We start from the raw sequence: 22,558 nt of genomic DNA, 5'->3' as shown, positions 1-22,558 counted from the left end.
CCTGTTATTTTATCTGTAGCTTTCTCAGAAAAAAATCAATCTCTTCTTTTATTTTGCTCATAGAGCACTTAATACCAGTGTCTTACCAAGGGTATGGGAGATGGAAGGGGGTTTGGAGAAGAGCAGTCAGTCCTGGGCAGGTAACAAAGGGGTACGTTGTCTGTGGAGAATTTAAAAACTATAATAAAACTGACTAGAAGTCAGCCTGCTTTGTATTATCACTGTGCTTGTACAATTTTAAATGATGTCAGTAACAAAATACTCCTTCCATCCATGGAAAGTTGTTCCCCCTTTCTACCCTCACAACACTTACACACATATACTCCCTTACACCTTGTTATACTATGACTCAGTGTATACCTTAGTTATGGCATACATCAGCCACCTTGCCTTATAGTATTAACTCCCAGACTATGAGTTCTTCATGTCAAACTTAACTACGGCTGATCTTTGCCCCCTCCTTTTCATCTCTGTATGATCCTTATTAAAGTAGCTGATCCAGAGTAGACACCAATAATTTTTAGTTGAAGAAATAAAGGACTGTAATTCAGTTCTTCATCCACGTGTGGGAGTAGCTAATTAGCACAGAAATAATAAAGTCTTCCATCCCCAAAGCTCAACCAATGTCCCAAATCAATGCCATTATGATTCCCTCAAATGTGTTTTTCTTAGTTTTCCACATAGTTATTAAGTCAAAACTTCACTTTTTCTGGTGATGTGGTTCAGAATACACTAACCCAAAATATGACTGTAAGAGACCAGAATATTTTTACTAAAAAGCCAGGGGTTTAGTTTAGGTCCCATTGCTTGTCCCACAGAAAGCCAATCACCAACGCAACAAGTATTGCCAGGGAAGAAGGCTTTTTATTTGGGGGACTTCAGCTGAAGAAGTGAGAGCCAAACCTCAAATTTGTCTCTCCCACTTGACTAAATTTGGGGTTTATATGGTAGGGAAGGAATATAGCTATGTTCAGGGAAAACAGGAATCAGAAACAAGTAAGAAAGCAATCAAGATGGATGAGGGGCCTGGCTTCTCATTGTCTGGATTTGAGGAGTTGCAGTTTTTGCCTGAGGGTTGGTTTCCTGAGGAAGGAAATAGAGCAAGACAAATTTAAGTTTCAAGTTTTAAAACCAGGGAGAGTCAATTTCTATGTTTGTTAAAAAAAAACATAAACATTATTTCCATGGGACAATTGAGCCAGTTTTGATATGCCACCCTAAATAAGCCTCTTTGGCATATGGATTATTTTGAGCTAGTTATTTTGAGAAATTGCTGACTAAGGAGTACTTCCAAAATGTTATCCTTTGGTTAGAGAAATTTACATCTATCAGGAAATCTCCATGTATAAGAATGTCTCCCTTTCTGCACCAGGAAAAGTAGGCTGACCAAATCACTAGAGATTCTTAATCAATGGAAAAGTTATCAACTTAAATCTGTCCAAAAATCCTTACCAAAGGCACCTGGTGTAAGGGGGAAGTGGTCCTGAGTATCAGCATGTGCTCAGCCTATCAAGCAGTGTGTCTGGTGCCAGGAGGTGATGTTCTGTCTCAAGGTGATATATCTATCTTCTCACAGATGTCCTGCAGAGTTGGCTTTTTTTGATTCCCAATCAAGAGAATGGTGAAAAGTCTGAATGAGAGAAGAGAAGGGAAAGGGCTAGAGGAGCAGATGGCTAGGACTGAGAAAGGAGTCTTTTAGGAGAGTTAGGGTGAGAAAGGACCAAAGCGGCCACAGGTTGGGAAGGAAGGGCTAGGGGAGAAATGGGATTTTAAAGAAGCATTGCTCAAATATAGAACCTGAGCTACTTTGAAATTTCTTTTGATTGCTAGGCTATGTTTTCTTTGTCTGCCATAGTGTTAGCAAAATCACTTTACATTTCAGGCTCTATGTCTCAATTTAAGTAGGTAAACCATCAGTTAAAGTCTGTAACTGCCTTCCAGGTCAGTGTGTCTGGGACAATGAAGGAATCCATTCATCTTTGAATTCACCAGCTATTTGACCTTGAGAAAGTTAACACTTTTTCAAAGGTCTGCTTTTTTCATCTGCAAACTAAGGTAATAATGGCACCTCTCCCATGAAGTGATTGTGAGGATTAAGTGAAATCACGTATGAAGGAAGCTCTCCACTCAGCCTTTGTCAAAGAGGGAGTGCTAAATAAATGATAACGTCCTGTTATTGTTTATGTTGTTAGAATAATGAAAATCAAGCAGAATTCTTGGCAGTCTCAAAGAAAAATTATGTGTCCTAGCAAACTAGATGGAGCCAAGAAGAACCCCTGGGGCTAACTGAATTACAGTGACTGGAATCAAAACATTCTACTCCTTGCAGTGGTTCCTGTCATCTGCAGATGTAACATATTTTTATTTCTAACTGCAAACATGTCATATTTTCCCTAAATAGTAGTTTCTTATGTTAAGCATTTCATATAATTTTAACATTATTCTGTATCTCATTAGCTTAAGTTTTTTTTCTTCCATATTCCATCTTGTATGCTTGCTTCTACTCAATCTTCCTTCCATCAAAATAATATAAAGACTGTAAAACTCCTCCAAATTTGAATTCAGTGATGAAAGTGAGCTTAACATCCCACCTCTTTTCTCTCACAATCGTTGCCCTTTCTGTACTCCTTACCTTACACCTTAGACATTTCACCTGAGAATGACTTGCTCCTCAAGATCTCAGCTCTTTCACCTTCAGAGGTAAAAGAGGGAGAGGCCTTTAATCAGTTGAATCTTCTTGTCTCATAAGGAAGCAATAGCAATAACAACAAAACCACACTGCCTCAACAGCTAGTTGTAATTAGAAGCCAGATACAACTTAAAATAAAATTCAAACCAATAAAAAAAACACTGGGACAAAAGCTCTTTGAGCCATTGTGGTCCAAGGGGCTGCTTTCCTTTCACTTTCTCCTACAGCTCGCTCTTTGCTTGTTGTGTTGCAGAGTTCTGTCCTTTCACACCATTTCCATAGGTGCATTGTTTTTCATCAATGGTCTGAGGACAGTAGCACAAAAGCTTTCTTCCTGGAGTCCATGAATTTCAAAACTTTTAACGATGTGTGTGTGTGTGTGTATTTGTGTGCACAGGCAGATATTTTCTGGGAAAAGGATCCGATCTATCAGCAAAATCCCAGATGCCCCTCCAAAGTAAGTCATACTTTGCAGGACTTAGATGGTTTATCCAACTCTTAATTCCATTTACTTGTTTTCTTCCTGCTTTTCTCATTGCACTTACACTATTTTCACACACTAATGGTTCTATGTAAGCATTTTAGATTTCAAAGCAGAAATATTTCTTTCTTTTTCACTACTGACTGAGAGGATTATCTTTTAGTTCAATGCCTATATAGTAGGCATTTCAATTCAAATGACATTTTCAAACAGTGCAATGCCTGGTGATACAAGAGAGAATTAGGCATGACTTCTGCTGTCCAGGAGCTTATAATATAACAGGAAGGCAGATAATGTTAAAGAAAAACAACTACAGTAGCAGCAATGAAGAATTAAACATGGAGAGTTATAAGAAGGATAGATGAGGAGGTTCTAAATGTGCCCAGGAAAGTTAGGATAAACCTGTTGAAATAGGTGACATTCAAATGTGTCTGGAAAGGCCTTGGTGAGTTTTATAGGGAAAACAGGTAGGAAAGAACATTCCTGGCAGAAATGGAAGCAACGGTGACACAGTTTTGCTCTGTGTCCCCACCCAAATCTCATCCCGAATTGTAATCCCCATGTGTTGAGGGAGGGACCTAGCAGGTGGTCATTAGATCATGGGGGCTGTTTCCCCTGTGCTGTTCTTGTGATAGTGAGTCCTCAAGAAATCTGATGGCTTAAAAGTGGTACTTCCTCCTTTATTCTCTCTCTCTCCTGCCGCCATGTATGATGTGCCTTGCTTCCCCTTCACCTTCTGCCATGATTGTAAGTTTCCTGAGGCCTCCCTGTTCATGTGGAACTGTGAGTCAATTAAACCTCTTTCTCTTATAAATTACCCAGTCTTAGGTATTTCTTTATGGCAGTGTGAAAGTGGACTAATACAAACAGTTAGTTTTGGTATCTCTGAGGCCTGAGGTGAATGTAGGTGTGGTGGGACCTGGGACTGGAAGGTCACATTGGAGTCACGTGAACGATCCCAGTTGAATGACCTGGGACATCAAGCCAAATCATATACGCATATGTATGGGCATGTGTGTGTGTGTGTGCGCACATGTGTGTGTGGTGTGTGTGTTGCATCCTTACCTAGGTCACACTGGAATCACATGAACGATCCCAGTTGAATGACCTGGGACATCAAGCCAAATCATATATGCGTATATATGGGCATGTGTGTGTGTGTGCACATGTGTGTGTGGTGTGTGTGTTGCATCCTTATCTATGTGCCTATGCAGAGAAAGTATACTTTGGGTAGAAGTCTGCTAAGTTGCCAAGCAGTTACAAGGCTGTGGAAGACAGGAAGGCAGAAGTTGAGCAGAAACAGACCATTCGGGAACAGAGGAGTGCAGCATCTGAGGCCTAGAAATACAGGTCCAAGTTCAAGTTGGAGATGGAGACAGTTCCCTGAGGCATGAGAGAGGACAGGAATCTGCCAGAGGGTAATGAAGCTAAATTTGTTATACACATTATTCAATTCTATCAACATTTAAAAAGGCATCATGAATATAGATGCTTAAACATTTCTGTTTGTTATTTAAACTGGGTTCTTTCAGCTTATTTTGTGAGGAAGATTCCTGAGTTTTGTGAAGAGCATTGTGCAGAGTGCACATGGATTAGGTCATGCAATTATGTTCTTAATGAAACCCTATTATGCACTGATAAAGGTCAAACGTAAAATGACTATTTTTGAAAAGGTGACTTTCACATAATTCCATTATATTTTAATAAGTAGCATGGTAGTAGACACTTCATTCTGAGCACATCTTAAGTGCTTTTGCAAACAGGCCTACATGTTATTTTCACTGATAAACACAGTACTGAGGGCAAAGCTTACAGGCCAATTCTGAGACTAAACATTGTAGTTGTTTGTATGTTACAGCACTCTGTGAAAGAAGCCTTTGCCCAGGGCTTTTTAGAGGTAGTTTAGCTGTCAAATAAAGTTACTAAATGGACTTTTAATATACTGTTTATATCAGAACCTTAGGATAAGATTGCAGGTATCTGAAAATTGGCTAATGGAGCAAGATAAATGTGTCTGTTATCACTGTTCAAGGGGCTACATTTGAATCATTGTTTTAATTTGCAGAACTGAAGTATTTTTAAGGAGGTGCAGATAAAATAAAACTGAATTAAGTTTAGTGGGCAGAGTAACTGTGGAAAGGTTTTTGCTCTAAAAATGGGTCTTACCTAAGGCCCTTTTCATGATAAAGATTAAAAATTTTATAGGCTGATGTTTTATTTGCCTTTTTGTTTTTCTTTTTCTCTGCTGAGTAATATCTACTAGTTGTCTTTCATGATGACACTTGTTTCTTCCATTGTTACTTTGATGATTTTGTCTGAGCATGTGGCTGGTGCATGGGTTTAAATCAGGAAACCCCAGGGTCTTGCAGGAAGCAGGATATGTGTTCATGTTTTATAGGATATCACAGAATGACAGAATGTAGGATTTGTTAAAAATGTGGGGAGGTTTTTGAGGGAACCACCATCTGGAAGTAGTTTTTCTCCTACAAAAGCCTACAATACACTGCAGAAATTGTGACCAGTAGAGCCACAGAGAGAAAAAGCCTTCCAGAAAGCCCCAGGAAGTACATTTGCAGATAAGAATTACCAGAGAGTAAACCTCTTAGAGTCTGGCCTTCACAGGGCTCTAGATATATTAAATACAGACTTTTACCAGAAAAACTGAACTGTGTTAATAATGGCTGAAAGATATTTCTCCATCTTTGGTATATAAACCTTAACACAAAGATGTAATACATTCAGCACAGGCTAGTGTGTGACACAGAAGGGGAGAAGCAGACAATCCAGACTTTAAAGTCACGGCAGAAGAAAACCTGGGCAGAACCTTTCTCCAAACCTATCTCCTTGAAGGACAGGGATATCTTTAAAGTCCAAGTGTAGAGGACTTGACTAGATTTAGGTAGATCTTTATAGATTTTTGCTTGGGTAGTGGGTTGAAGAAATTATTGTAGCCACTGGCAGTGGAATTTCTGTTAAAGAGGAAGGTGTCTGTATTTAGGGAAATAATCTGTGAAATGGCTTGGGGTAAAAGATGAGAGCTTGGAGTCAGTCAACTGAAAAAATGGCATAGTGGTTGTGCATTAGGAATAAACAGGGATTTAGGGGAGAAGAAATTCACAATAGAAAAGTAGTGGCATGGATAAAGGACACATAGCAAAGACATTTCAGAATAGATATTCCTAAGGTTCACTTTCAAGTTTTGTTGTCATGCTTTGAATGCCTTTCTAGCTCACAAAGATGGTTAATGGAGTCTGTTATGTACCCCCAAGCCTTTGTGTAATTGCTAAGACAACACTTTTCTTTGGTTATTGGAGGTGTATGCAAAATATAAAAGAATAAAAATATATGTAAGTGTTCTGACACTGATAAAGAACACTTTGTCTCTTTAAGTACAGTTTTATGATGTTAAAATGTTAATCAGAATGTTTATCATATAGAGTCACATTTAAAAGCAATTAAATAAAGAAATTATATATATAATAGCTAGGCTTCATAGGATTAAAGAATTCTATTTAGAGGTTTTCTGCAACTGTGATTTTCTGGTTTTTATTTTCCTTTTTTGGTAATCCATTTGAAATCCTTTCTGGACTTAAAAAAATAACTTTACATAGTGGTTCAATGTGTCTTTATCCTACCTTTTATACAGCAAGTTATGATTGCTAATTAAAAAGCAATTTATTAGTTCAACGTTACACCTTGTCATAACCAATTAACTTTGGATGCTGGTGCTCTACTGTGATTTCTAAAACTTTACGTATCCCTTATATTGTTAAGTTGTATCCCTTACTTTGTTAGCTAAAAAACATTTTGTTCATAAACGTCACCAGTTAGCAGTTTAACTCTCTACAAAGCTTTCTCTTGTTTAAATATGAAATCATAACTTATACTTTTATCCAGGGACTACTTATGTAGAAATACAGTTGTCTTAAATTGTGAATAAACCTCATCACATAAAATTATAGGATATTATACATTTCAAAATATTACCATCCTCCCCTAACAAAATTTAGTTATAATCAAAACTATTGCCTTGTAGAAGAACCCTACTAGCTTGTTTAGAAATGTTTTTCTCCTAAAGACAAAGACTAGGTCAGTGTTAGTTCAAAAAGATCAATTAGACAGTCGGTGTGTGGCACTCAATGCTAAACACTTTTTACATAAAGATGGTATAAAGCTGGGCTCTGTGGCTCACACCTGTAATCCAAGCTACTTGGGAGACTGAGGTGGAAGAATCCTTTGAGCCTAGGAGTTTGAGTTCGAGGCTGCAGTGAGTTATGATTGAGCCACTGCATTTCATTCCAGCCTGGGCAACAGAGTGAGACCCTGTCTCTAAAAAAGAGTTTTAAAGGTAAAATATAATAAATAAAAATAATCCAAGTAGTCACATTTTTAAAAGTGTTTAAATCAATGCATCTTGGCACATATCAGGTTTTTAAAAATTGTTTTCTCTTCTTTTTAGCCTAATCTTGAGTTGCTTGAGCAAATTTGTTTTGTATCTATTACTGCTAACCTTATAAGCCCATTTTATCAGCATTTCACACAGGAGCAGCAGTCCTATATTATCATGATGTTGTTGTCACCACTAAAGGTTTATAATGTAATTTGTAACTGCAGGAAGTATTCCTGTTCTCAACACTTTAAAAAATGTGTATACATGAAAAAAATTAGGTTTCTCATCAATGTTGATAGAGAAATTGTTTACTTAAAATACTTGTTTCTTCAAGGTATTGATAGTTATTCCATGAAGCTATTTGAGTAAATGCATAGTTTTATATTTTTGTTTGAAGAGAATGCATAAAAAAGAGCTGTTAAAATTTAAGGTATTTTATTATCGTGGCTTATTTGTTTCAGAATCTAGAAAAACCAGTCATTTGACCTATAAAATGAATTATGAAGGTAAATTAACTCTGTGGAAGTCAGAAAAATCCTCATTTGGGCATTGCATTTCTGAACAGTGATGGTGCAGATGTGCTTTTTTGATATTACTACAGTAATTGTATAGTATTCCTTATAACAGGAATGATGATACAGGGCTGGCTGCTTCTGATTTCTCTGCAGGGCTGCAGAGGAAAAAATTTATAAACAAGAATTTTTAATTTTTGGCTCAAGGCATGGTCAGAGGATCAGGAGTATCTTAAAATATATTTTTTATCTCTGATAACCACAGGGCTCTTGTACCTAACATAAGACCTGGGAGTTGCTGATGATTAAAAAAGTTGAATTTACAAATTTACTGGATCTCTTCTGTGGGTGAGAAGGAGGAAAATAGGATTGGAAGGAAACATTTATATTAGCTTGGGTCATACTGAGTGTCCCAAACCCAGTCCCCACAGCACCTCCTCTGCCAGCAGCAGCAGCAGCATCTCCTTTCTTGATGCATGAAGCTGGTCCTGCTTGCCTGGTAACCTGAAACAACCTTATCTGAAATGGTTATGCTGCAAAGGCAGTGCTGACTTTTCTCATGGCCTACCTTTTGCTATCTCTCATTGCTTCCAAATGATGGGGTACAGGAAGCCCTACCCCCAAATATGGCATCTTGGCATACTGAGAATTTTAAGCTGAAGGAACTGAGAAAATGCAGAAGCAGAAATGTTTCCCTGACCTTCTCCTACTCCTTCCCTCCTGACAGGTGTCCTGTCTTACACCTGGAGGATAGGAATGTTAACATACAGAGGCAAAGAAGAGTCAGACTAGGGTCTCCCAATTTCTTACCACTAGATCATATCCCCTTTTTGTCTAATCATACTTATACAAGAATGTCTGTTCTTTATCAAACTGACGCATAAAAATACTTTCACCTGGGTCTTCAGGTCTTCATTTCTATAGGATTTCTTGTCACATAAAACTTTGATTAAATAGATTTGTTATGTTATTCTCTTGTTAATCTGTCTTTTGTTATAGGAGTGTCAGCCATGAAACTTGCACTGGACGGGTGAGAAAAGATTCTACTTTTCTCCCCTACACAAATCTATACCTAGAGTCAGGTTCCAGCAAGAGCCAGGAAGAAATACAAAATGTGACTTGAGAGGAGAATGATGACAAAAAGACTTGCAAGATTTTGACAGTTCATGTAATCAAAAAACCAAAAGGTAGATACCACCTCCCACTCATTAGGATGGTTACTATTTAAAAAAAAAAGAGAAAGAAAGAAAATCACAAGTGTTGATGAAGAAGTAGAGAAATTGGAACCCTTGTGCACGGTTGGTGGGAATGTAAAATGATACAGCTGCCTTGGAAAACAGTATGGCAGGTCCTCAAAAAATTAAAAAATGCAATTGCCTCCCAGCACTTTGGGAGGCCAAGGCAGGTGGATCATCTGAGGTCAGGAGTTCTAGACCATCCTGGCCAATATGGTGAAACACCGTCTCTACTAAAAATACAAAAATTAGCTGGGTGTGGTGCTGGGCACCTGTAATCCCAGCTCCTCAGGACACTGAGGCAGGAAATTCGCTTGAACCCAGGAGGCAGAGGTTGCAGTGAGCCAAGATTGCACCATTGCACTCCAGCCTGGGCAACAAGAGCAAAACTCTGTCTCAAAAAAAAAAAAAAAAAAGGAATTGCCATTATATTCCAGCTGGATTATTCCAGCCATTCCTCTTCGGAGTATTTACCCAAAAGAATTAAAGCAGGGTCTCAAAAAGATATGTGTACACTCATATTCATAGGAACATTAGTCACAATAGCTAAAATGTGGAAGCAACCCAAGTGTTCATCAACAGATGGATGAATAAGCAAAGTGTGGTAGAGCCACACAATAGAATATTATTCAGCCTTAAGAAGAAAGGAATATCTGACATATACTACAACATGAATGAACCTTGAGGATATTATGCTAAGTGAAAGAAGCCAGTACTATGACTTGAATGTTAATCCCCTCCAAAACTACTGTGCTTGAAACTTAATCATCAATGCAACAGCACTGGGAGGTAGGGCCTAATGGGAAGTGTTTAGGTCATGAGGACTCTGCCTTCATGAATGTACTAATGCCACAATAAAAAGGCATTAGGAGTGGGTTCACCCCCTTCTGCTATTCTGCTATGTGAGGAACAGCGTTCCTCCCCTTCCAAGGATACAACGTTCAAGGCACCCTTCTGGAAACAGAGACTGGGCTGTTACCAGACACCAAGCCTGGTGGTACCTTGACCTTTTTGTCATACTGGCATTGTTGACTTTCATTTGTGGTGAACTGGGATGGATTTTGGTGAAAGAAATGCACTGGTGGGTACAATATCTAGGTGTTTCAGATTCAGGGAGAAATTGTAATAAGGGCCATGAAAAGAGATGGCTGCTGATGGGGGCCATTGATGAATTAGAGAAAGACAAAGAAAAACTGAGGGTAATTAATCATCAATCAAAAGTAAATTGTGAAATTCAGGAGATATCCTTGGAAGCACATAAAGAAACTCTCACTTCTGTTACTGTAAGGCAGAAAAAGCTAAGGATCAGGCTCAGGACTTAATTAGAAGAGTAGCAAAGCTTCAGAGAAGATATGTTGAAATTCTACTCCCAGCAAGTCTGTGTGTCAAAGTCTGGGCCAGCACAGGGAAAGCATGGGGTCTTGAGAGTGGAGTTTGATGAAATGATGTACTTTCATCAATTCTACCTCTGCTAGTGGAAATTGGATCAACTGCCAGAGATGAGTCACAACATAACCTGGCTAGGAAAGTGCGGGGTGTATTAGGGAAGGAAAAGCTCTGTACCTGGAAGAAGCTATGGGACTTAGCTGACATATACCAGTAGGAGTTGGGACCTGATGAATTGGGCAGGATTTTGAGCATGCTGTATAAGGAGAGTAGAATGTGAAGTTGAGTAAGAGATAGTTTTTTCAATATGGGAACAGCCTCCTATGATACAAGATTCAACACCCTGACAATGACCTGGGAGATACTGTCAACACTCTGTAACGACAGCTCTTACAAGTTTGGAAAAAATAATGGCCCACACTAAGTAAAGTATAAGTGTCAGAACTGCTGAAACAACTAGTGGAAAAAGATGAGGTCCAAGGCTTAAAGTGGGCATGCTATGTGGATGTATTAGGTAAGGACAGAAAACACACCAGCTGGAGCTTTCCAGAGGAAACTCCAGGTATGACGGATTTCGGGATGGTGAGTCCTATCACATTACCATTTAACTCACCTGTTTTGCTCATTAAGCTCACAGATGATTCTGTTAAATAACAGTGCATTATTGTAAGCTTAATAAAATAAGTGACTTCAGATGCAGCTGATGTTCCAAGTTTCTTCACTAGAATAATCAACAGAACCCTGCACCTGATAAGCACTTATCAAGTTAGCAAGCATTCCCCCCAATTTATTTTAACCTGAGCTTGCCAGAGCAGTTTTCTTTTATTTGACAGAGACTGTGCATCTTCATTGTTTTACATCAGGGCTACATCAAATAGTCTGAGTCTATGTCATATTTCAGTCCACAGAGACATTGATCACCTCTCCATAACACAAGGCATCTTCCTAGGACATTATTGACATTCATGGTAAGCCAGAGAGTAACAAACATCCTAGACCCCTTGGTAAGACATTTACATAGCGGAGGGTGAAATATAATCACATAAAAATTCAGATACCTGCCACTGAAATGAAGTTTCAGGATAGTCCAGTGGCCAAGGCATGAAAAGATAGTCTCTCCAAAGTGAAACATGAGTTCTTATACCTTAGACTCCTTATTATTCGAAAGGGACACAGCATGTGGGAGCAATATATCCCACATTTGGGTGCATTGCTCCAATTCACTTAATGAGAAGTACATAAAACTATAAAGTTTTAGAGTCCTGGTAGAGACTGAACTCATAACTAATGGATTGTAAGTATCTATGTGGCCTGAAATACTCTTCATGAACTGCGTATTTCTGATTCAGCAAATCATAGAATTGGATCAAGCCATCATTAAATGAAAGGAGTATATAGGAAATTGGGCTTAGACAGGTCTTGAAGGCATGAAAAAGTTATACAAGTAGATGGCTCAGCCACCCAGTGCAACCATTTGTTTGGCATTACCACCCCTGCCTCAGTCAACGTTTGTGACACATTTACTAAGGAAGAAAATATTTATGTCTGTTTTATAGGTGATTGTACCAGAAATAGACAGAAGTGGACTGTCATGGTATTATAGTCCTATTCAAGAGTGGCTCCCAAGCAGAGAAGGGAAACAAAATCCTTTCAGTGGGCAAATGTTCATCTATGTATCTTTCTGGTTTTCCTTTTTGCTGGAAGATAATATAAGCACACATATGAACATACACTGCTTTATGGGTTGTGGCTATGAATAGGTCAAGATAGTCAGGGTCCAGATAGCCCCTGAATCTTGGAAATCAGTATATGAATAAACCTCTCACAAGTGGTTCATGGGAATGTCACAAAAGTAAACTCACTGCAAAGGAGGCTCTTAATAACCAGGTGGATAGGATAGCCCATTCTATTCAGATTATTTAGCTTCCTCCCCCTACTATTCTGGTGCCTGATCAATGACTTATCAACAAAGACATCATGGTGGCAAGAGTGGAGATTGTGCTGGGTTCAACGACCTGGGCTTTCACCAATCCTAGCCTGGCTATCATCACTGTGAATTTAAGTCTGTCAACAGTGGAGAGAAATACTGAGCCGCTAATAAGAAACTATAAGCTGTTAGAACCAACCAGCAACCTGGTTCCATTATGGAGGGGGAAGCAACTCATTCTCACTGGAATAGATAATTGGGTTGTATCCAGTTTATGTACTTCCTCAGATTTTCTTGGCCCCACCTGTCCCACTTGTTTGCTCAATGGAATGCTCCCGTCTCGTCATCACTACCATTGTCTCATCTCAACTCCTGCATGCTTTCCACCCTTCCTTGAATGAGGACAAAGGGGAAGCCTACTTTTCCCGCCATATTCAAACTAAATTGAAGCAACCTGCTTTGGAGCATGATATCTGGCTCCCCAGTGACTGCCCAGAGGCGCTAAGTAGTACAACTTGGAAGTGTGGGGGAGTTAATGCCTCAAATGGTGAATTTTGACCAGTAAGAGATAGGGAAACAGAAAGAAGCCACAGCATAATGAGTGCATATTTGTTTGCATAATATTGGTGGGAGCATGTTGTTGATGCTATTTGTTGTTGTTTTTCTAAACAGGTATACAAGTATACATGCTTGAGTATACATAGAAGAGTGTACATCTATGTTGAGTAGTCAAAAGGAAGGCTTGCTTTGGCTATGGTGGTTTGGCAGTCAATATTGATTTTAATCACCTGTGTTGCCTTCCTGTATATTGAAAACTAGAAAGATTTTTTTTTACAGGTGCATTTCCAAGTCTTCCTTGCCATGGTGTTTTGCTATATAATTTAAGTTCCACTGAAAAGATTCAAAAGATGAAAGTATGGAGAAAGTTATTTTTCTGATTCTTTGACTTTCTGTTGGCAAGGACCATTTGGACACATTGAGATTTTTATGCACTGCTACAGTTTCTAGCCACTAATTTTCATGAATATTAAGAGCCAGCTGCAATTTGTGGCAGTGGTTTTCTCCCTGTATCACAGCTGTAGCAGCGTCCTTAGCATTTGGCATATAGGAGAAACTCAAAAAGTGCTTAATGAATTGAACTGGATTTCATAGAACTTGTAAAGAAAAACAAAACCAAATTTATGCTATAGTCCATAAGTGCCAGGGTGGACATCATTTGCAGCCAATAACTGTATTCATTACATTTTGAGCCTCCCTTATTGGTGTATTTTGTTGTTTGTTTTTAACTACATATGTATACTGAGAAAGAGAGTAAAATGGACTGTGTACTCCCTCACGATTCAGAAGGGGCTTTCCTCCTCTCCTGCAAGGAATACAAGTTCTCCACTGTTCTGGATATGTCGGGTAAGGGGCTGGGCAGAGCCTTTTGGTACAAACCATGGTGGATGGTTGATGAGTAGGCAGTGGACTGAATGCTGGCAGTTGGTGCTCCTGACAGGGCATCAAATCTGTGCTGATTCAGCACACAAACCACTCCCTAACACTGATGGGGATCCAGAGTTCTGTTCACACGGCAGCCCCCTGTTCTCTCTCCTCTCACTCAGTGCATCATTTTTCTAGTCCTGGAGAGCAGTAAATTCCCTCTGCAAGCATGCATCTGAATCTATTCACCTCCTGTTAGACTGGAAGGCTGTTGAAGAATTGAATATCTTAGCTTTCCTTCATAGGCTCTGCATGGGTGGCTTGTATCTGCCCGTAAAAACTTGGGGGAGGAAGCCCTTAAGAGGTGAATGAACAAAATCGGTATTTGGTAGAAAAGACACAAACTAATAATTCAAAATAATATTCTACCACAATGTGAATTGCTGTATTGTTTGTTCTTTGTGAGTTGGCAGAAAATAATTTGAGAACTGCCAAAATATATAACATCACTTAACTAGACCCATTAGGAAATGTTTCAGTCAAAGCTGGTCTGAAGTATTGGTGTGTTTTAAAATCTGTGGGCCTTCACAGGTTCCACTAAAACAGGTTACACTCATTTCCATTTAACCATTTATTTAGAATGCTGGGGACAAGTTGAGTTGTGTTCTTGGAAATTTATCTTATGATCCCAATTTCTTTCCATATTTGCCAAGGCTAACTCATATTAAATCACCCAATAAAACCTGAATAAGCATCAATAATATTTTCTCCTTACACAATTTGCTTTCTATTGAAGGCTACATGAAGAGGAGAAGCTCAATTATCTTAAGATAAAAATATTAGATTAGGTGGAAGTCTGCATATTTGCCGGCCATCTGGTTCAGTCACAAACTCCCCAGGAATCCTGAACATATTTGCAACCAAAAAGAATTTGAACTTGAATGACTTTTAAACTGGGACATAAAATGTGGTAACCCAAACTATGCACAGACACTTACAAAGGACCAATTAATAGATTTATTTTGAGACTTATGCTCTGTGATATTTTTTCTTCAGAGATAACTAAAAGGATGCAAATATTTGTTAATAATTGAATAAAAACTCTCCCACCTGTAAAATGTATTATAAATTTTTCCAAAGAGTCTTCTGCTCCAAGGTTAGCCAGAAAGAAGCAAAAACAAAATCAAAAACAAGAATTGCATTGTGTGTAATCTTTCTCATTTGCCAGTTTGCAGGGAAACAGTAGTTAATTTCCTCATGCAAAGGAAACTCCTATAAAGGAAACTTGAGGTGTTTTATGATTAGTCTGGAGACGACAAAATAACAAACCTAATTTTTGCTTGTGGAATTATTTTCACAATTACATCAGACACACCTCTTCAGCTATCAAGCTGCAACTTGATGGAAAGTCTACAGTGAGTAGTGTAAATGAGAGCACATGTTGCTGGAACTATGAAGGAAATAGACAACTATGTACAATATTTCATCTCAAGAAACTTGTGATGTTTCTTTCAGAGGCATTTGAACAAGAACAACTCCATCTTGAATAGGAGCTGGAGAAAATAAGGCCAAGACCTACTGGGCTGCATTCCCAGATGGTTAGGCATTCTTAGTCACAGGATGAGATAGGAGGGAGGCACAAGATACAGGCCATAAAGACTTGTATCCTTGCTGATAAAACAGGTTGGAACAAAGAAGCTGGCCAAAACCTACCAGAACCAAGATGGCAAAGAGACTGATCTCTGGTGGTCCTCAGGGCTAGACTCCCACCGGCGCCATGACAGCACACAAATGCCATGGCAACATCAGGAAGTTACCCTAAATGGTCTAAAAAGGGGAGGCATGAATAATTCATGCCTTGTTTAGCATATAATCAAGAAATAACCATAAAAATGGGCAACCAGCAGCCCTCAGTGCTGCTCTGCCATGCCTATGGAGTAGCCATTCTTTTATTCCTTTACTCGCTTTCACTTTACTTTATGGATTCATCTTGAATTCTTTCTTGTGAGAGATCCAAAAACCTTCTTTTGGGGTCTGGATAAGGACCCCTTTCCAGTAACATTTCTATGTCAGAGATGTCATGTATCAAAATGCAAGTCAGCAAGTCCTATGCCAGAACACAGCTCACCTTCAGTTTATAGTAGGATGTCTGGCAAACACCAATTTTAGATCTTGTTAAAACCATTGGTAAGAACCTTCCCACACCTCATTAATTACCTAAACTGCATTTACCTTCACTAAGGAACTGCAGACTATACCAACACAGGCCACATGCTGTGTTCTAGGATTATCATTTAAAGATAATTCAGACTTTTCAAGTATGTAATTGACAGTGAATAAGTTTGAGATATTGACTCTAATTTTGAATCCTAGAGGGAGGATCTTAATGAAAAAAAGCTTCACTTGCTACAAGAGGATTTGCTAAGCTAGGAAGAAAATATTTTCAGTTCAAATGTTACTGGTCTTGTATATTAAAAAACTTTAATCTAGCCAATACAGAAAATTTCCAAAGGAATATGTGTAACTTGAAATTTACATTATAAATGTAACTCAATAAATGTTTGTGAACTTCTACTGTGGCTCAAATTTTGACTGTTGAGCAGGAACTATTTAAGTTGGTCACCTTATTGAAGAAGAAATACCTTGCTTTGTGCGGAGCATGATATACTTATTATAAGCTTCCTGGCTTGGGCAAAATCGCTATGTGATATACTGTGTACAAAATTGCTATCTGATGTACTGTGATTGCAAAGGTAATCACAAATAATGAAGGTGATAATGAAGAAGAAGAAGATGATGATGATAATAATTCATGATTGCTGATGAAAATAACATTATCAAACACTTACTATGTGCCAAGCACTCTTAGAAGCACTTACACACACTAATGAGTTTAATCAGCAAATAATATTAACCAATGAGGTAAATGCTGAGATGAGCTAGTTTCTCTCCGAATCTCTGGCACTGATAAAAGAACTGCTAATAAATAAGAAATTAGTTTCTCTCCGAATCTCTGGCACTGATAAAAGAACTGCTAATAAATAAGAAATTAGGGTTAGCTAAAATACCTAGGCACTTCCTGGAGAAGCTCAACCTTGATGGAGCCCACAGTGGGTGGTTGGTTTAGGAAGGAGTATGCCCATCTGGCTCTGGTGACATTAAGGCCAGAGCTTGGTTGTGGCCACCTCATAGCGGATGTAATAAAGCTCCACTGGGGTGCATCATAGCTTCTTTAGTCCCCTTCTATTTCATCATTCACTTTATAATTTAAAAACTCAGGCAGTTCTCCAGAAAAGTGCTATTTTGTATCTTGGGGATGTAGGGAAATGTGTGTCCTGTGTTTTGAGTTGTCACAATGATTGGAATTCGGTTATCACTGGCAATGAGCTACTGGAGGAGTGAGGGATGTTAAAGTGTCTTGAAAGCTAAGGTAGTCTCAGATGGTAAAGAATCATTTTGTCCAAAATGTCCACGGCTCTCCTTGAGAAACAGTGTTGATGATTCAGGTCCTAATCAAGTGATATCTAGGCTGGCTTTTACAGTGGTAGAACTGGAATTGAAAATGATATGGTAGGGAAAGGCCGGGCACGGTGGCTCACGCCTGTAATCCCAGCACTTTGGGAGGCCGAGGAGGGCGGATCACGAGGTCAGGAGATTGAGACCATCCTGGCTAACATAGTGAAACCTTGTCTCTACTAAAAATACAAAAAATTAGCTGGGCGCGGTGGCGGGCGCCTGTAGTCCCAGCTACTCGGGAGCCTGAGGCAGGAGAATGGTGTGAACCCCGGGAGGCGGAGCTTGCAGCAGTGAGCCGAGATAGCGCCACTGCAGTCCCGCCTGGGCGAAAGAGGGAGACTCAAAAAAAAAAAAAAAAAAAAAAAAAAAGAAAGAGAGAGAGAAAGAAAGAAAGTGATATGGTAGGGAAGAAATTATAGAGTCAAATCTGGAATATATTTGATGGATATATTGAATGAATTTCCTTCCAGGCATATTATTATTATTATCATTATCATTATTATTATTATTATTTTGAGACAGATTCTCACTCTATCACCTAGGCTGGAGTGCAGTGGCGCAATATCGGCTCACTGCAGCCTCCACCTCCTGGGTTCAAGCGTTTCTCATGCCTCAGCCTCCTGAGTAGCCGGGATTAGAGGTGCACACCACCACACCCAGCTAATATTTTGTATTTTTAGTAGACATGGGGTTTTACCATGTTGCCTAGGCTTGTCTTGAACTCCTGAGCTCAGGCAACCTGTCCACCTCGGCCTCCCGAAGTGCTAGAATTACAGGTGTGAGCCACCGTGCCCGGCCTTCAGGCATATTAATTGATTGTGCGTAGTAGAGATCATACAGACAATGCGTATTTTATTTATTTATCTATTTATTTACTTATTTATTATACTTTAAGTTCTGGGATACATGTGCAGAACGTGCAGGTTTGTTACATAGGTATACACGTGTCATGGTGGTTTACTGCACCCATCAACCCATCATCTACATTAGATATTTCTCCTAATGCTATCCCTCCCCTAGCCACCCACCCCGCAACAGGCCCCAGTGTGTGATGTTCCCCTCCCTGTGTCCACGTGTTCTCATTGTTCAACTCCCACATATGAGTGAGAACATAGGGTATTTGGTTTTCTTTTCTTGTGTTAGTTTGCTGAGAATGATGGTTTCCAGCGTCATCCAAGTCCCTGCAAAGGACATGAACTCATCCTTTTTTATGCTTCATAGTATTCCATGGGACAACACATATTTTAAAACTGCTATTTTGATTATTTGCATTAGAATGGAGTCCTTCAGAGCCTCAAATCAATAGTGTATATTTATAAATTCTGGACTTCTTTAAGTCTTCTGTATGTAAAGCACCATTAAATATTTACCTCTCTTTAAATATTTAAAGGAATAAGCTTTAATTATATTTCCAGTGTTCTATTTATCTTTGCGTTCTTCCAAACAAAATGGGAGGGAATTTATTTATATTACATGTCAAAACTGTCTTGTGAAGTAATGCTTTAGCTAATATTACAGAAAATGATAAGCCAAAGTATGATTCTTTGGTATGCTAAGTACTTTGAACTAGAGGAGATTAGAAGGCCTCAGAAACAGCCTCAGAAGCAAAGTCTCTCTCTGACCTCCTGCCCTCCTGTCTCCTGTCCCTCTTTCTCACTTGAAGTGAGTAATAGAAATTGGAATTCGTCTTCCTCTTCCCTAAAGCAAACCATAAAACCTCAAAAGGTCACTCTGTGCTTTCTCCCTCAACAATCTCATTCCAGCGGGGTCCTGCCCCATACCCAGGAGGAAGGAAAGCTTCACAGCCAGAAGAATCTGCACAGACAGGCCTTGAGGGTTTCCAGCCTCGATCTGTTACCATTAGATCATACCCTCTGTCCAATCACATTTCTATACAGTTATCCGTTTTTTATCAAACCTAAGCATATGATAAGTTTCCCTTGGGTCTTTGGATCTTTATTTCTGGAAGCTCCCATGTCACATAAAATTTTGATGAAATAAATTTATTATGCTATTCCCTTGTTAAATTGCCTTTTGTTATAGGAGTGTCAGCCGTGATCCTTATGATGGATAAGGAAAGCTATTACACCTTTCTGCCCTTACATTAATACGATGTAGGCATTTCCGTAAACCAACTGTCATAGAGACAGCTTTTCTCCATGGACTTTCTACAGCATTAGGCTGCAGTCTCTAGGCACTGTTCGGCTGCTTACCTGCCCAAGAGTTTTCAAGTTTCCAGAGTACATCCTGAACAGTGCTCTCCTGCCAAAACATCAAAACGCTGATGTCTGAAATTTCTTCTCTGACCCTTAGAATGAAGTCAGCTCTCAATGAATTTGTCATACTTCATCAGTTTTCTATATTTTTTGGTGACAACTGTTATTATATTTTTAGTGCACCTCTTTAATTAATATTTATCCTTTTTAATTTGGTAAGATACTTGCTTATTACTCTTTTCTTTAGAATTAGTCTTCCCAGTGGAAAAGATACAAAATAGGACTTTATTTCTTTCGCATAGAAGTGTGCTTGTCCGAAGCCTCTGCGTCTTTAGCTACGGGTCTTTTCTTTGTGTACTCTAAAACTAGAGTAGGAAGAAGGCAGGCCCTAGTCTCCCGGCACCAATGCCGGGCCTTAACCTGTGCCTCTGTGCTCTCTAGGAGAGCCACAGAATTCAGGAATCTAGATCATGGCTGAAGGAGTTATTAGGCTATACCTCCTAGTGAGATCATCCAACATTTAAAGAAGTTTATTATTGAATTTTACTGTTCATATATTTCACCTGTATCAGGGTGAGTTATAGCAGACTCCAATAGACATACCATATCCACAGGTCAGTTTAATTAAACACTTGCTAAATTAATTAATCAATCCTGGAAAATATGAAACGTATGAAACTATGTCTTTAAGAAAACTATAAGTGATATTCCTAAAACTTTGGGTATGATGATGTAATTTTGATTAAAAACTATGATTTATTCACATATATAATGGTAAATATGATATTTTAAAACAAAATTTGTGTCATTTTGTCCCTTGGATATTTGGATTATGAATTATAATAAATTTTCATTTTCTTTTTGTGCTTATCTGATTTTTTCAATATTTTTTCTATAAATATGTATTCAGTTATAAGAAAATACAAATTTTCAAACTACATTGACAGCACTATGCTAGCCCTTGCAGTGAGGTTGAAGAATTATTAAAATAACATTATGTAGTCTATGCTTTTAGAAACTTATAATTTGGTTTATTGACCAAGGACATATGCAAACAAAAATTTAAGTAATTATATATTAAAGATTTAAATAGTAAAAAAACCCAACATATTTTGAGGTAGTATGTAATGATAAGTGATAATGAATTTTCTATCTTTAAATAATCTTATTTAATTATTAGAAAATAAACCTTATAATGTATTTTGATCCTCTTTGTTAGGGTGAGAAAACTGAGGACTGTTTTTTGATCTGACTTGTAAATCTATATATAGATTACAACATAATAACAGCTAATATTTATAGGGTGCTTATTATGTGCCAGGAACAGTTCCATGGTTTTCCATGAAGTTAAGTATGGTACAGTGGTTAAGAGGGCAATTCCTTGAAACCTCTGCTTGACTTAAGTCTTCACTTTGCTATTAAGAGAAGCCATGTGAGCTTGGGCAAGTCATTTATCCTGATTGGGCCTTAATTTCTTCATTTTGAAAACTAAGGCAATAATATGTCTTACAGGGTATTAAGTGGATTAAATAAATGGTATACATAAAATACTTAGCACAAATGTGGTATTGTGTTAGCTATTACCACAATATATTAACTCATTCAAATTTTATAATGGTATCAGGCAAGCATTAATGATATCATTAATATTAATATGTTTACTTTTAGATGGAGAAATCAAGACCAAGAAATGTTAAATGATTTACCCGGAGACAGTAGGTGGCAGGGCTAGATTTGAACTATGGTACTATCACGCTAGTGTCTATGCTTGGAACCACTCTATTGAACTGTGTCTTCCAATGATAAACAGTCCAATATCTTTAACATTATGAATAAGTTGCTGATAAGTAATAAGTAATGCATGTCTTCATGATGCCATAAAATAAATATGCTTTTGAAAAACAATAGTGATTTTCTATGTAACATATAGTATTAGAGTTTTAAGAAGTAAACAGTTGTCTCTGGTATTTGGTAAACTAATTTAATCAAATCATATATCCTTACTGAGGACAAGGGTAGAATTCTCTCTCCTCTCTCCTCCTTCTACCCTCTCTCTCTGTCTTCCTCTCCATTCCACACTCCCACCCAATCTTCTACCTAGCTAGCATTGTGTTGCTTTTGTTTTTTGTCTGAGGGTCAGTGTTGGTAATGGAAACCTCACAGTGAATTCAAGTCTTTTTCTCTGAGATATAATTGAAATCTCAGAAGTCATTGACTTCAATGTGGAGTTCAAATTCTTATCCCAAAATATTTTACATGATTATTGTCATAGCCTTTACATTTCAGTACTTTAGATGGGAAAGGGTTTGATAGTATAAATGGTTTAAAGTAGTTTTTAAAGAAGTAACAATAATAGGGTAGGCACATAATTTATTAGATACATATTTGCTAATGTAATCGGAACTATCACTAGAAAAGAAAGCAAATCAAAGCAATTAAATATTTATGCTTGAAGAATATTCTAAGTTCAATAAAATTTAAACCAATTATAGAGTTTTTAAATTATTTTAAATTGTGAGTCATAAATATCAACCTAATTATATATCTGTGGAATAGCTTTGTTTTTTGTCCCTAAAATAGTTAAATCCAGTGGTTCTCACCCCTGACTGCACGTTAGAGTCACGTTAGAATAGGGCGTGGGGGTTAAAAATCCTGATGTCCACGTTACACACTTGACTATAATCTGTGGGGGAGGGACTCAGACCACATTTTTCTGCAGATTCCAAAGTGATTCCAATATGCTGACTACAATTGCTTTAACAGATTACTGAATGTTCATGTACA

At 38.2% G+C, this 22,558-nt stretch overlaps 1 long non-coding RNA gene across 2 annotated transcripts; it reads right to left on the bottom strand.

The window, feature by feature from the left end:
• Positions 1–846: 846 nt before the first annotated feature.
• On the bottom strand, positions 847–17,199 carry LOC107974637 (uncharacterized). Of its 2 annotated transcripts, none has more exons than XR_008547931.2 (3): positions 17,111–17,199; positions 1,453–2,692; positions 847–1,083 (listed from the first exon to the last, which is right to left on the bottom strand). It is a non-coding gene; the product is annotated as an uncharacterized LOC107974637 (long non-coding RNA). The 2 variants fall into 2 exon arrangements; XR_001717516.3 differs by having other exon boundaries at positions 853–1,083; positions 1,453–1,630.
• Positions 17,200–22,558: the final 5,359 nt, after the last annotated feature.

Source organism: Pan troglodytes, chromosome 4 (genome assembly GCF_028858775.2).
Source record: "Pan troglodytes isolate AG18354 chromosome 4, NHGRI_mPanTro3-v2.0_pri, whole genome shotgun sequence".
Lineage (NCBI taxonomy): Eukaryota > Metazoa > Chordata > Mammalia > Primates > Hominidae > Pan > Pan troglodytes.
Note: the sequence above shows the minus strand (reverse complement) of the source record. Positions and strands in the feature narration are given on the sequence as shown.